We start from the raw sequence: 9,136 nt of genomic DNA, 5'->3' as shown, positions 1-9,136 counted from the left end.
GCACGCGTGCGTGCGTGGCGTGCGTGTGTGTGTGTGTGTGGTGTGTGTGTGTGTGTGTGTGTGTGTGTGTGTGTGTGGCAATGCAATGCGTGTGTAATGCGCGTGGGTGTGTATGGATGTAACTGAATATATAGTTGAAATATGATAATTGTGCGTGTGTGCAACGCGCGCGCGTGTGCGGGGAGTGGTGTGTGTGCGCGTGCTGTGTGTGCGTGCGTACGTGGCGTGCATGTGTGTGCGTGTGTGTGCGTGTGTGGTGTGTGTGTTGTGTGTAGGTGTGTGTGGGGTGTGTGTGTGTGTGTGTGTGTGTGGTGTGTGTGGTGTCTGAACTGCGTATACCGTGAAATATGGCCTGTCTTGTGCACGGTATACCTAAGATGGATGGAACTGAATACCTAATATAGTTGAAATCGATAACAGTGGATATTCGCTACATGTGTCTGTCTGATTCTTTACTTTCATGAATTTCCTTGAAGGAAAGAAACTGTCGAAGAGAAAGAGAGAGAGAGAGAGAGAGAGAGAGCGCGCGAGAATTATTGGATGATAAAGAACAAAATAAAATTTTCAACCGTTCAAGTTCTGTAACCTTTATATTTAGTGCGCGTCTTTCAAGATCGACAATGCCTTTCACTTCTATGAAGCCCATACGTCATGAACGGCGTTAGTTATCACTGATTAATGCCGGCGAATTAACATATTGATCAATAAAGCGAGACACAAGCAGAAATAATTGCCATATACGCGTTAAGCATAGCGCAGACACTGTGAGTGGGAGGAGTGAGGCTCTCTCGTCTCGATAGAAAGATTTCTCCATCTATCTAGCAACATGTTCTGCTAGCATTCATGACAAATACGACATACGCATATACGCTCTCCTATGACACTATTTTTTATAGGAAGATTCTTCCTATGACAAATATTGGCGAGTCAACTTCGTTCCGCTTTACAGCTGAAATTTACTGCTTGCGTTCATAATAGCGCTTCTAAACTCCTATGATGCGCACAACACATACAACAATATTTGTCATAGGAAGAATCTTCCTATGACAAACAGTGTCATAGGAGAGCGTGTATGCGTATGTCGTATTTGTCACAGATGCTAGCAGGACAGGCTGTATCTAAAGCGATGTCGGACAACTACGAACAACGAACGCTTCCCAGCATCCGGGGTTTACTGCTGCCGGCTTTTTCCCCCTTTCTGTGTGAAAGCCGGCCCCTGATCTGAATAGACCTCGCGTGTGTCGTGAGAGAGAATGTGACGAAGTTTGGAAGGAAAACACGCCACGGTGGTGCGCAGTGGAGCATGCTAATGCGCATGCGCGAATGTCGCTCTAACTGTCGCATGAGTCCCACCCATGTAGCGTGTGCACAAACTAATGTGTATTATCTGATGAAACCACATTACTGGATGAGGTCTGCATCGGTCCCATGATGATATTAACGTCATAGCTTCATATTGAATTCGGTGTCCCGCCTGTGGACTAGCGCTGTATTTCCTACACACACGCACTGATACTGAAACGCACACTCACGTACGCACATGCACACGCACACGCATACATACACGCGCAAACACACGCACGCACGGACATGCACGCGCACACGCATACATACACGCGCAAACACACGCACGCACGCAGAGAACGAAAGCGCGCAAAAGTGATAAAGCGAGAGAGAGCGAGAGAGAAAAAAAGAGAGAGAGAGCGAGAGAGAGAGAGAGAGCGAGAGAGAGAGAGAGAGAGAGAGAGAGAGAGAAGAAGAAGAGAGAGAGAGAGAGAGAGAGAGAAGAAGAGTAGTTATAGTATAGTTTAATGTTAGCTATAGTTATAGTATAGTTTAATGTTAGCTATAGTTATAGTATAGTTTAATGTTAGCTATAGTTATAGTATAGTTTAATGTTAGCTATAGATATAATAAAGTTTAATGTTAGCTTTATTTATAGTATAGTTTAGCAGATGGGGTCGTTGTCGTATCAGGTACTACAGATATGTACCCGAGGTAGTTTTAGGTTGTTTAGTTTTATGTTTATATTTTTATATGAGGTATGTTTAGGGTTAGGGTTAGGGTTAGGGTTAGGGCTAGGGCTAGGGTTAGGGTTAGGGTTAGGGTTACGGTACACTTCTGTAGTACAAGTCTGGTACACTTTTTGTATACATATATGTACCTCGGGTACATATCTGTAGTACCTGATACGACAACGACCCCTTCAGCTATAGTTTAGTGAAGAGCACCGGGAATGAACCACGCAACAAAATACCTATAATATAGAATAATATATTATAATATAGTACATTATATACCTACTGTGAACAAACATCGAATACTAAATTATAACTTGTCTTATCATGGAAAATAATCGTTAATGAAAACTCGGCTCGGCTGTGTCCCGGATGTGTAAACACTGTAAATATTCGAACGTATTATAGTTTCGTAAGACCAGTGGCGCCCGCAGATAGAAGCACTGGAAGCACAGTGCTTCCAGTAAATTTTGGGTTAAAACATTTTGTTCTTAAATCTCTCTCGCAAGACTCACCAGATTGCATCTCCAGACGTCTACCATTCAACAATTTTCAGGGGGGCATGCCCCCAGACCCCCCTAGCATGCAGCGAGCCTACAGCGCTTGCTTTTTATTATCACTGAGGATTTTATCCTGTGCTTCTACTTTCTCAAGACCTGTGGGCGTCAGTGCGTAAGACTGTTTAGGTTTGCCGGAGAAATGTTTTGAAAGTAGCAATACAGATAAGTTGTAGTGAATTTTTGCAACATAGACGAGCTCACAGTAGGTATATCTATGCATTTTGCTTTGAGAACATGCAGTTTTAAGAATTTTACCAGACTTGGACAGACGATGATTGGTCTAGAACGGATCCGCTAACATCGAACAGAGCAGGCGAACGGCCCAACGTTTTCCTGTGGCAATAGTAATGTAATACATGGTCACTGGCGCCTATTCTTGATTTGCGTGCGAATTCTGTCTGTCAATTTTCTTTATTATATGTTCAGAGAGAGAGAAAGTGAGAGAGAGAGAAAGAGAGAGAGAGAGAGAGAGAGACAGAGACAGATAGAAAGATAGATAGAGAGAGCAAGATAGATAGGTAGACAGAGAGAGCGAGATAGAGGGAGAGCGAGAGAGAGAGAGAGAGAGAGAGAAGAGAGAAAGAGAAGAGAGAGAAGAGAGAGAGAGAGAGAGAGAGAGAGAGAGAGAGAGAAGAGGGAGAAAGAGAGAGAGAGAGAGGAGAGAGAGAGAGAGCGCCGAGAATTATGGATGATAAAGAACAAAATAAATTTTCAACCGTTCAAGTTCTGTAACCTTTATATTTAGTGCGCGTCTTTCAAGATCGACAATGCCTTTCACTTCTATGAAGCCCATACGTCATGAAACGGCGTTAGTTATCACTGATTAATGCCGGCGAATTAACATATTGATCAATAAAGCGAGACACAAGCAGAAATAATTGCCATATACGCGTTAAGCATAGCGCAGACACTGTGGAGGGGAGGAGTGAGGCTCTCTCGTCTCGATAGAAAGATTTCTCCATCTATCTAGCAACATGTTCTGCTAGCATCCATGACAAATACGACATACGCATATACGCTCTCCTATGACACTATTTTTATAGGAAGATTCTTCTATAGACAAATATTGGCGAGTCAACTTCGTCCGCTTTACAGCTGAAATTTACTGCTTGCGTTCATAATAGCGCTTCTAAACTCTATGATGCGCACAACACATACAACAATATTTGTCATAGGAAGAATCTTCCTATGACAAACAGTGTCATAGGAGAGCGTGTATGCGTATGTCGTATTTGTCACAGATGCTAGCAGGACAGGCTGTATCTAAAGCGATGTCGGACAACTACGAACAACGAACGCTTCCCAGCATCCGGGGTTTACTGCTGCCGGCTTCTTCCCCCTTTCTGTGTGAAAGCCGGCCCCTGATCTGAATAGACCTCGCGTGTGTCGTGAGAGAGAATGTGACGAAGTTTGGAAGGAAAACACGCGCACGGTGGTGCGCAGTGGAGCATGCTAATGCGCATGCGCGAATGTCGCTCTAACTGTCGCATGAGTCCCACCCATGTAGCGTGTGCACAAACTAATGTGTATTATCTGATGAAACCACATTACTGGATGAGGTCTGCATCGGTCCATGATGATATTACGTCATAGCTTCATATTGAATTCGGTGTCCCGCGTGGGACTAGCGCTGGTATTTCCTACACACACGCACTGATACTGAAACGCACACTCACGTACGCACATGCACACGCACACGCATACATACACCGCGCAAACACACGCACGCACGGACATAGCACGCGCACACGCATACATACACGCGCAACACACACGCACGCACGCAGAGAACGGAGCAGCGGCCAAAAGTGATAAAGCGAGAGAGAGCGAGAGAGAAAAAAAAGAGAGAGAGCGAGAGAGAGAGAGAGCGGAGAGAGAGAGAGAGAGAGAGAGAGATAGAGAAAGAAAGAGATAGAGAGAGAGAGAGAGAGAAAGAGAGAGAGAAAGGTGTGTGTGTGTGTGTGTGTGTGTGTGTGTGTGTGTGTGTTGTGCGTGTGCGTGTGTGTGTGTGTGTGTGTTGTGTGTGTGTGTGTGTGCGCGCGTGCCGTGTGTGTGTGTATGTGTGTCCGCGCGCGCGCGCGCGTGTGTGTGTGTGTGTGTGTGTGTGTGTGTGGGGTGTGTTGTGTGTGGTGTGTGTGTGTGTGTCAAACAAACATACTGACAACAACACTAATAACGAATCCAGGTGGCGCGCGAGTTTTTTCACTTGCTAGTCGTTGTGCGATGCGGCGAACAACCCAGAGTAGGTCAGACCCCACCATAACGGGTGTACCATGGTATACACCCCCCTATAGTAAACGCCCCCCCTCTACACTGCGCATGCGCACGGCCATGTATATAAGGCCACCTGTCGCATTCGCGCGTGAGCATGAAGATTTGACCGTCATCGCTCATGCGCAGTGTTAGCAGCGGGAACGGGAACGTTTATCATAGGGGGGGGGGGTGTTCACCATGCTGCACGGGCTGGTGGCGACCCAGCACGATGTTAATCACTTGAACAACTAGACAACTCGGAGTGTGAAGCTAGTTCCGGGAAGGAATTACTGTCTTACTGATCAGAATGCATCAGCTGTTCCGGGACTGGGATGAGGTGAGGTGGGATTGAGGTTTGCTATAGTCTGTGTAAATACACCTAGATGCTGCGAGGCAGTGGTGACAAACGACAAACACGACGTTATTATGACGGTGAAGGTATTCAGCTTCCCTGCAGACACGCGTTAGAACAGCATCGCGATAACAGCATCATCGAATATGGAAATACAGTTTATCAACCGTCATCGTCCATGATTAAATGCCGAAACCATATTGACCAGGGTTTAAAAAAACAAAATAACATGAAATAAAACAGCTAGTAGTGTTTTTTCGGGGGTGGGGAAGTAGAGCATGAGGAAATTGAATGAAAACGAGGGAGAGAATGAGGGCAAATAAACGTAGGGTGAGTATATAATATTATGTTTATGTGAGTGGTGTTGCGTGAGTTCTAGAGAGAGGGAGAGAAAGAGAGAGAGGAAGAGAGAGAGAGAGACAGAGAGATTGAGAGAGAGAGTGAAAGAAAGAGAAAGGGGGCGACTGACAGAGAAAGACACACCGAAAGAAGAGAGAGAGAGAAAGAAAGAAAGAGAGAGAGAGGAGGAGAGAGAGAGGAGAAAGAAGAAGAGAGAGAGAGAGAGAGAGAGAGAGAGAGAGAGAGCTAACACAACCAATAAAGAGAAGAGGAAACATTCCTCTTGAATTTTACGCAATAGTGAACGTTGGTAATAGAGGTGTCAGTGAGCGAAATCATATTATATGGGTTGTAAACTTGTTGCGCAGCGTAATGATACGGGTGCGGTGTTCCAGTAATAGACGACTAAAGGCTTTAATAACAATTACCATTGCAATCGCAAGTGTGGTGCACAAAACAGCTGCTTGAAGTAATTTGTTGAACATTTGTAACTCCACGAGTGTACGGATGTACAGTGGCTTGCCTGGCGCCCAGACCAGACTGTGTTTAGCAAAATCACGTTTCGGCGCTTTTTCCTGACCAACATTCGTTGCAACTACCGTTTCGCATAACACATAATATGTCAATCAGCCGCACATCTTACTTTAACTTAAACTCTTATTAGTTAATAGAGATCATTAATCTTTTCTGTAATTAAACGTAACCTTAATATATGCTAAGAATCTGCTCGTTAGGGGATGAAAGACAAGCCGGAAAATAAGCTCGACATATACCCGCCGACGAATAGGATTACGCACAATTTAATAAGAAGTTTTCTATGAGCACCTGCACGTTGCACGCGTGATGTGTGAAGTATTGCGCTATCGGTGTTAACCCTGCTTTGTTGATTGCGCGTTCGTAGAAGCAGCAGAAATCGCTGCATGCTGATTGTTCGCGGACATAGCATCGCCGTGTTTACAGAAGACGGTTGCCATGGCTACTCAATGCTGCGCGGGTGGATCTCAATCTCTCGTGCATACTGCTCGTGGTGGCTGTGTGTGGTAGGGGAGGGGGCGCCAATTCTATACGATTCTGTGCCATAAAAGTGCGTGTGAAAGTCGCGACTTATTATACTGGATAGCCTAGTTGATAGCTTCACGTATCTTTACGCGTTGTGGGTAGCCAGCAGAGGTCTCATCAGTGCCAATCCTCTACATCTATCGAGAACTAAGTTCGAAAACACACGCGCGCGCGCATGCACGCTCAAACATGCGCACACGAACGCACGCAGTCGCACACGCGCCGCGCGCATTCACAGTCAAACGCACGCAGCCACGCCCGCACGCACGCGAGCGCGCATTCACTCACGCAATACTGACGAAATTAGTTCTATTTCACGACGATCATCGACGGTTGGCAACGAACCAATAAGCAAAGCCGAGTGCATATAACACCCTCTGACATGTGTCACAAACACACGTGAATGCACACGCGTCATTATCAATACGACATATTTGAATGTCCACTGCAACGGAAAACCCACTTTAACTAACGCTCGAAAAAACGGATTTGCACTCAAGGCAGCTGCAAAAAGGCAAATCCAATTTAAATAAGTCAACCTCCGTGCGCCGTATGCCTGTGCATTTAAACGTCAAATAAAACGCGAAATGCATTTCTTTTCCTTCCACTTCTATTCCGCACCTTGTCTTTCTTTCATTTAATTCCCTCCACCCTCATTCCAGTCCCTCCCCTTTAATTTCCGCCCCCTTTAATTCCCTTCTTTCCCTTCTCTTCTTTCTCTCTTTCACTCCTCGTCTCTCTCCTCTCTCTATTACATACCCATTTTCCCTCAACTAGCGAATGCGCGTGACCGGAGCGCCCTCTATACATGGTGCGCAGACAGAGACATTACCTAACTGTGAGTGATCGCGTCTCGTGTCAGAGGGTTGACCACCCGGTCCGCGTCAATCAATCATGCGTGCACACGCATTCACGTCACGGACACAACGAAGCCAAATGAATGGATCTCTAGCTGCATGTATGCATGTAGATGTTGCGAATCGCACCTTCGTGTTCGCGGTTTGTCTTTCATGAGAAAATGATTCGAAGCAGAACTTAAATATTAAGGCTATTTAGAGAAGCTAGAGGAGAGATAGTTAGTTAGATAGATAGATAGATAGATAGATAGATCGATAGATAGAGAGAGATATAGAGAAAGAGAGAGGAGAGACAGAAGCGACGAAGCGCAGAGAGAGAGAGAGAGAGAGAGAGAGAGAGAGAGAGAGAGAGAGAGAGAGAGAGAGTGAAGCGGGGGGGGAGTGTGTGTGTATGTATGTGTGTGTGTGCGTGCGTGCGTGCGTGCGTGCGTGCGTGTGTGAATTTGTGAAACTAGTAACAGCGAGCAGCGTTCATGCGTGTTGATTTCGTGACGCCAGCAACACCGCAACTTGACGGCAACATAAAAACTCCACAGAAGAAACCTTTCCACGACGGTTAAACTACGAAGTCCCGTAGACTAACGTTTCCTACAACGCTAAATAGCCAAATTTTCACATTGCAACATTTGAATGCACTCGTAACAACGTGCACGGAGTAAGATTAAAAAAAGTCAGTCTGGAGCTAACTATTGTGCCGCTAAGGAATAAGTTAATTGGAAATGGGAGCCATTGAGGATCAATGCGGATGGGAATAAGGTAGCTTCTGGCAACGGTCTCTGTGAATCAGCGATTGCAATTTCAGTTTCCTATACATTTCTGTTCAAAGCTCCTCCGCGCGTTTCGGCTGTATGATGGTTATTGGATAACACGTAATTATTGTGTGCAGATATGTGGGAGAGGATAGCAGGCATGCTATTTCTTAGCTATGATTGTTGCAACCACGTTTTGCCCGTTGGCTATTTAGTCTGGAGCTTGGAACCATCCTGGATATCCTATATATTGCCTAAATCCTGGATAATTGCGATGCCGTGTCTATATATGCGGTAGTATTCAGTTGTTATGACGCTCGGGGGACCCACTAACTTCTACGAAATTGGTTTAGATGTATTTTCTATGCAAATTATAATGGTCAGAATGAGAGAATAATATTGTAATTCTAACGCTGAAAAATATCGATTACTGAATACCACCATGCTACAACAACCACAGTTGGTAGGTAGAGATCCGAACTAGGCAACTACAAGTTAGCTACCCGTAGTTTCTGGCAGATAACCTACTTCTACATAGCGCCAAATAGCTTCTCAACCATGATCGCATAAATACTATAACCAGTAGAAATTCTCCATCTACCTTTTACAACGGGGCGTATTGTTTGATTCAACTATACCGCCAATATAGTCAATATAACAAATTAAAAAAAGCAGTAATCCGTCTGTTTCGAATTGCAGCGGGTTTTAACGTGAATATAGCGTAATCAATACAGAGTATATATCGATTATTAGTAAATACACGAACGTGATCGATACCGCTAGAAAAATATGACGTGTGGGTATAAAGTAACATTGTGCGTTGTGAATACATAATATAAGGTTGTAAACACACACGCGCGCGTGCGCGCACACACACACACACACACACACACACACACACACACACACACACACACACACACACACACACACACACACACACACACAC

The sequence above is a fragment of the Priapulus caudatus genome, unplaced genomic scaffold, assembly GCF_000485595.1.
Source record: "Priapulus caudatus unplaced genomic scaffold, Priapulus_caudatus-5.0.1 Scaffold364, whole genome shotgun sequence".
Classification (NCBI taxonomy): domain Eukaryota; kingdom Metazoa; phylum Priapulida; class Priapulimorpha; order Priapulimorphida; family Priapulidae; genus Priapulus; species Priapulus caudatus.
Note: the sequence above shows the minus strand (reverse complement) of the source record.